Raw genomic sequence first — 6,951 nt, forward strand, 5'->3', positions numbered from 1 at the left:
AAAATACCAGAAGATATTATGACCGATGCTGACTTTCTTTCTGCCTTAAAATTTTTCTTATTGCCAAAACTCACACTTACTACCCCTTTACTTAGTTACCTAAGGAAAGTTGATCGCTTTCGGCTGCCTTTAATTCTAACCTTCCCAACGCAGATAATTGTAAATAATTGGGTCGCCAGCTTCGATACAAAAAGTTGACGGCGTGAGACAAGGGTAATTTACTAGCTGCGACTCAGCAGGGCCTCCCGAGTGGTCATTTCCCGAAGACCCAGTGTCTATTCAGAGGACTGGCGAACTATAGGGATATCAACGCCGGAAAGTGCACAACAGTGAATCGAATCAAGTGAACAACTCTTCGGTTCACTTACATCTGCCGCACACAAATGTTGAAGACCGCACTCTCATGTACCGACAACAAAAAATGTCTGATAATTAAAGAAAGAAAAGTCTGACTATTAATGAGGACACACTAGTACAAATTTAGAGTGAAGTGAGTCTATTAAATTTAAATTCAGAGTAGCATTATTTGATTATTGCCCAGCAATTCCCGACTTCTTATCTTAACTAGTTGCTAAAACTTTTCTAAGTCTCGGTAACAAATTTACCACCTCACAGGTACTCCTGGAAATAAGTCACAGCAACAGAAAACTAAGGATCTTCCAGTTCTTTGCCGAAAATAGTTCCTTCCTTCCACCCATAAACGAGTTCGTTTCAGCAATGTCCTTGATTTATGCAGATGAGTTTCTCCGTTTTCCGCCTCTCCAAATACAACTCATAAACAGCAGACTTTCTAGCATACATATGCACCTACGTTGAGTAGTCCCAGCGATCATTTTGTTCAGTCTTACAAAGAAAGAGATGAAAAAATTTTGATTAATTTGAAACCCAAGTACAGATTTGCACTGTAACATACACAACAAATCAGTGGCTAGTACCACGGGTTTACTGTGCGCCTAATTGATGAGCAGATGAATTTGGTAGGCAAATTTAAGCCTAAAAACAATTTTTCAGCGGTTCAGAACGGATCAACATGTTTCGAAAATAAATAACCACCAGAGGAGAAGATCCGCATGATTTCAGCTTTCTGAACGCAAGCTAATAAAATATTCCCAAGATGACGGGACTGCAGAAAAGGAAGACTTAGTTTAGTAACATGATTTCAGACATTTTAATGAGAGCTGTAGCGACTGTGACTGTGTGCTGGATCTTTTTGTTAAAATAATGCCTTACACGACTGTGGGCGCCTGCGGAGCCACCTTCCTGCAGTTTAGAGTACTACTATAGCTATCATGAAATTCCGACACTTGCATGCCCTACAGATAGATGGAAGTACCATAGACCATAGGTATCCTCAGTGTACGAGAGCTACAGTATTTTCTGATGCTGAGAATCTAAATACGACTCAGAAATGGAAGTATTTCCTTTCTATACATTATAATTGTTGCTGTGCCAATGTTAGTTTTACGAGTGCAGAAAGCGAATGAACTGAAATCTTTTGACCTAGGGTGACCAGATGCAATTGTTTAAAAAGGAGGACAAACTGCTTCAAAAAGGAGGACAAAGGAAGAAAAAAGAGGACACATCAAACGGGTCAACTGCAGATGAGGATACCACCCGTCAGCTTTGGACAAGTCACGTGACTGCCGGGAATTACCGGTAAAACTAGTAGTTAATTGTTAGTGGTGGTCAGTTGGTGATTCCCAGAAGAATATTTTTTACGAAAATTTTAAATAATTGATATTTGCATTTGCTTATAGGTTTATCAACGATAATATCGACGATCCTGATGCCACCTACTAACACCACCTTCGTGCGTGTTTATCACGAAGGCTGTGCCAGTAGTTAAAGTATTTAAGAAAAGAGCAATAGAACGGGGTGAATTGTGAATTTAACTGTATTACGCTCAACTTTGCGAAAAAGCCGGACACTGTAAAAATCCGCCCGGACCCCGAACAAGGAACTAAAAAGCAGGACATGTCCGGATTAATCCGGACGTCTGGTCACCCTGTTTTGACCTTATATAACGTACTGAAACAGAAGCTTATGCAGTACGATTTCACTGGTGGATATTGGGTAGCACGCATATCGAAACAGATAATTTGAAAATTTTGCCGTGCAGCAGACGCGTGCGTGATGAACATGTGGCAAGAAGAAAGTGGTTCTTCACTGGTTTTGGTGGGGAAGATGAACCTGAAATGATTTTGATGCCCAGGAATTAATGAATTGTCATTGGAGATGAATAATATGAAGATAAAAATACGATCAAGACGACAGGTTCAAGGAAATGAACTAATTAGTAAACAATGTATCCTCAACAGTACGAAACTAATTGTACGCCTGATGCAATTATTAACAGATTAGATGTTCATCAGTTGTGTTGATTAATAAAAAGGACCCAGCATCGTTTTACATTTAATATGTTCTCTGTGATCGCTCTGTAAAACTGTATCATAAAGTTAAATAAAAGTAGCTATATGTCCTTGAATTTAGAATTTATATTCTTTTATTGGCACGCACTATCTGTACAGTTGGAAAGTGTGGGAAATAATGAAAGTAAAAGAGAGAGAGAGAGAGAGAGAGAGAGAAATGTGTTCCCAACACAAACAGATAATTTGTAACCTTCGTATAATAACGGTGGATAGTGTTGGAAGGTGCCAGAGAGTTTAAAGTTAAACTAATCAGGACATCGCAGATGTTAAAGTGTAGTATTCGATCATGTGAGTGCTGCTGGAATACAGTTACACTTCAGACACTCGCTTTTCAAATTATTCAGAGGTTAATTTCGTCTGCCAAGAGAACCGCTTATTGTAGTAGGATTGGAAAGAAGCTACACTTCTGAATGTACAGAATTTTCTTTTGAGATATAAATTTTCGTTTGATGATGTGTCATTTATTTCAGATGCAAGAAACTTTTACTTAGCTTTCATATACAGAGTGGATCACCTAAAACTTGCGCCACAAATATTGCGGAAATGGAAAGTGCTACTGATGTGCGATTTTCGCAGAATGAATTGGTAGCCAATCAACAGATCGTAATAATACCTAGAAAGGATATTTTTTGTGCAAACATATACTTTTTAAATGGTACAACGCCTACTGACGTTAAGAAACTAAAAGTAGGGCAAATTAGAATGTCAGTGGTCTTTATTGCAGAATTCTAGCGCGAGTCGTTTCCGAGATACCGTGTTTTGAAAAGGTACTTGAAAAGGCACTTGTTCAATACCTGTGGCAGCAGACACTGAAGAACAACACAGGTACATAAACTAGTTATTTCGATTCTTACCAGTAACAAGAAAACTGACAATCACAGCTGTGTTCAAAACCACCACCGACAGCGGCAATACACGCTTTCGAGTCTGGTATGGAATGACTGCTGCACCACACGTGCTAGCATTTCAGCGGATATACCCGATCGATGACGTTGCTGCGTATCATCGGGTGTAGTTTGAAAGTCCTTGTAGACACCATCTTTCAGCTTCCCCCACACATAAAGTCTACAGGCGTCAGATCCGGAGAACGGACCGGTCAATGTACAGATTTTCTGCGTCCAACCCAACGACTTGGAAACAATTCGTGAAGACTTACTGTAGTACTTCGTACATTATGGTTGGGACAGCCAACGTGTTGATACCACAGATTTCTCCTAGTCTGCAGAGGACAATCTTCTAGCATCCGTGGAATATGGTCTGTTAGGAGGCTGCGATACTTGTACAGGTTAAGTCTGCCGTGTATGAAAAACGGGTCTATGGTTGACTATCACAAACCACCCATTGACACGCCACAGGCGCTGATAAAGCCAACGGGGTTGTCAACAGTTCAATAATGCATGTTTCGGCGGCTTACTTGGCATGACTGATAAATGTGGCTTCAACACTAAACAAGATACACGATGCATCTGGAGTATCGTGTCTTAGTACTCACGTACAGGATTTAACACGATTTTCAGAATCGTTTCCATGCAGCTTTTGATGGAGAGAGATGTGACTGTGATGGAACCTATGTCGATGGAGAATGCGTAAGGACACTTGCCTGACTCATGCCACTTCCTCGTGAGATTGCATGGACAGTAACGTGCGGATCAACTGCAACAGCGCCACGAACATTAATTTTTCCCTCTTCTGTCGTCACTTGTTTCATTCTTTGACATTGTCTAGGTGTAACCCTGCCACTTTCATGTAACTGGTTAAAGAGGCTGATAACTAATTGCCGAGATGGTTGATGTCTGCCGGCCGCTGTGGCCGAGCGGTTCTAGGCGCTTCAGTCCGGAACCGGGCTGCTGCTACGATCGCAGGTTCGAATCCTGCCTCGGGCATGGATATGTGTGATGTCCTTAGGTTAGTTAGGTTTAAGTAGTTCTAAGTCTAGGGGGCTGATGACCTCAGATATTAAGGCCCATAGTGCGTAGAGCCATTTGAATCATTTGGTTGACGTCTATTGGGATGGCTCAAATGGTACAAATCACTCTGAGCACTATGGGACTTAACATATGTGGTCATCAGTCCCCTAGAACTTAGAACTACTTAAACCTAACTAACCTAAGAACATCACACACATCCATGCCCGAGGCAGGATTCGGACCTGCGACCTTAGCGGTCTGGCGGTTCCAGACTGAAGTGCCTAGAACCGCTCGGCCACCAGCGGCCGGCTCTATTGGGATATTTTGCCGCATACACCATAGAAGGACGAACTGCATTCTTCCTACACTCTCCATATAACATGAACATGTCGGCTTTTTCTCCACTGGTAAATCCCATCGTCCATTGTTGCCCTACTGCTTGGACTGTAACGCACTAAGTAACTAGCACGTCTCAGTGCACCCATGCAACACACAAGCACGCTTAAGCAAACTTAACAACGTCGTACCTAGCAACTACGCAGGTTGAATGACACAAACAAGTGACGGTATGGAAACTTTGGACAATACAATATCTCGTAAACGACTCGCACTAGACTCCTGCAACAAACACCATTGACATACTAATTTACCTTACTTTTAGTTCGTTAACGTCAATAGGCATTGTTGCATTTATAAACGTATGTTTGCATGAAAAATACACTGTCTGAGTATTATTACAATCTGTTTATTGGTCAACAATACGAGCGCCTGACTGCTAATACATTATGTGAAAACCGCACCTCAATAGTTTTGTGTTAGGAGAAGAGCCAACACCGTGTTACGAGTGGAGGCCGAAATGCACGCGTTTTAGCTCACGCCTAGTGGCGTGAGGAGGGAAGAACTATACTGACGTGAGGTCTGGAACATGACAAGGAATGAGAATTCAGAAAGTGGACATAATTAGTTTGATGCTTAACTTTAATCCATGAATGATGAACGTCGCTCTTGACGGTACATGATTCAAAACATTGTCTGTTCAGAATACATTCTTGAAGATAGTAATTATAGTAACTGAAAATGGCACTTTCTAGGTCGTAGTAAATGACGTAGCTGAAGGCTATGCTAAACTGTCGTCTCTGCAAATGAGAGCGTATGTAGACAGTGAACCATCGCTAGCAAAGTCGGCTGTACAACTGGGCGAGTGCTAGGGAGTCTCTCTAGACTAGACCTGCCGTGTGGCGGCGCTCGGTTTGCAATCACATAGTGGCGACACGCGGGTCCTACGTATACTAACGGACCGCGGCCGATTTAAAGGCTACCACCTAGCAAGTGTTGTGTCTGGCGGTGACACGACAAATAGCACTTTACATTTTCATAACATCTGCAGTGCAAGTTTTAGGTGATTCACCCTGTGTAATTCCATATGATGAACTTGTCAAGCCGGCCGCTGTGCCAGAGCGGTTCGAGGCGCTTCATTCCGGAACCGCGCTGCTGCTATGGTCGCAGGTTCGAATCCTGCCTCGTACATGGATGTATGTGCTGTCCTTAGGTTAGTTAGGTTTAAGAAGTTCTAAGTCTAATGGACTGATGACCTCTGATGTTAAATCCCATAGTACTTAGAGTCATTTGAACCATTTTAACTTGTCAATGTGTGAACTCGCAGAACATTTGATTTCAGCCGGCCGTGGTGGCCGAGCGGTTCTAGGCGCTACAGTTGGAAACGCGCGATGGCTACGGTCGCAGGTTCGAACCCTGCCTCGGGGATGGATGTGTATGATGTCCTTAGGTTAGTTAGGTTTAAGTAGTTCTAAGTTCTAGGGGACTGATGACCTCAGAAGTTAACTCCCCTTGTTGTTGCTGTGGTCTTCAGTCCTGAGACTGGTTTGATGCAGCTCTCCATGCTACTCTATCCTGTGCAAGCTCCTCTTCTCCCCAATTCTATTCAATACCTCCTCATTAGTTATGTGACTACCCATCTAATCTTCAGCATTCTTCTGTAGCATAACATTTCGAAAGCTTATATTCTCTTCTTGTCTAAACTATTTATCGTCCTCGTTTCACTTCCATACATGGCTACACTCCATACAAATACTTTCAGAAACGACTTCCTGACATTTAAATCTATACTCGATGGTAACAAATTTCTCTTCTTCAGAAACGCTTTCCTTGCCATTGCCATTCTACATTTTATATCCTCTCTACTTCGACCATCATCAGTTATTTTGCTCCCCAAATAGCAAAACTCATTTACTACTTTAAGCGTCTCATTTCCTAATCTAATACCCTCAGCATCGTACGATATAATTCGACTACATTCCATTATCCTCGTATTGCTTTTGTTGGTGTTCATCTTATACCCTCCTTTCAAGACACTGTCCATTCCGTTCAGCTGCTCTTCCAAGTCCTTTGCTGTGTATGACAGAATTACAATGTCATCGGCGAACCTCAAAATTTTTATTTCTTCTCCATGGATTTCAATACCTACTCCGAACTTTTCTTTTGTTTCCTTTATTGCTTGCTCAATATACAGATTGAATAGCATCGGGGAGAGGCTACAACCCTGTCTCACTCCCTTCCCAACCACTGCTTCCCTTTCATGTCCCTCGACTCTTATA

The sequence above is a fragment of the Schistocerca piceifrons genome, chromosome 2 (genome assembly GCF_021461385.2).
Source record: "Schistocerca piceifrons isolate TAMUIC-IGC-003096 chromosome 2, iqSchPice1.1, whole genome shotgun sequence".
NCBI classification, from domain to species: Eukaryota; Metazoa; Arthropoda; class Insecta; order Orthoptera; family Acrididae; genus Schistocerca; species Schistocerca piceifrons.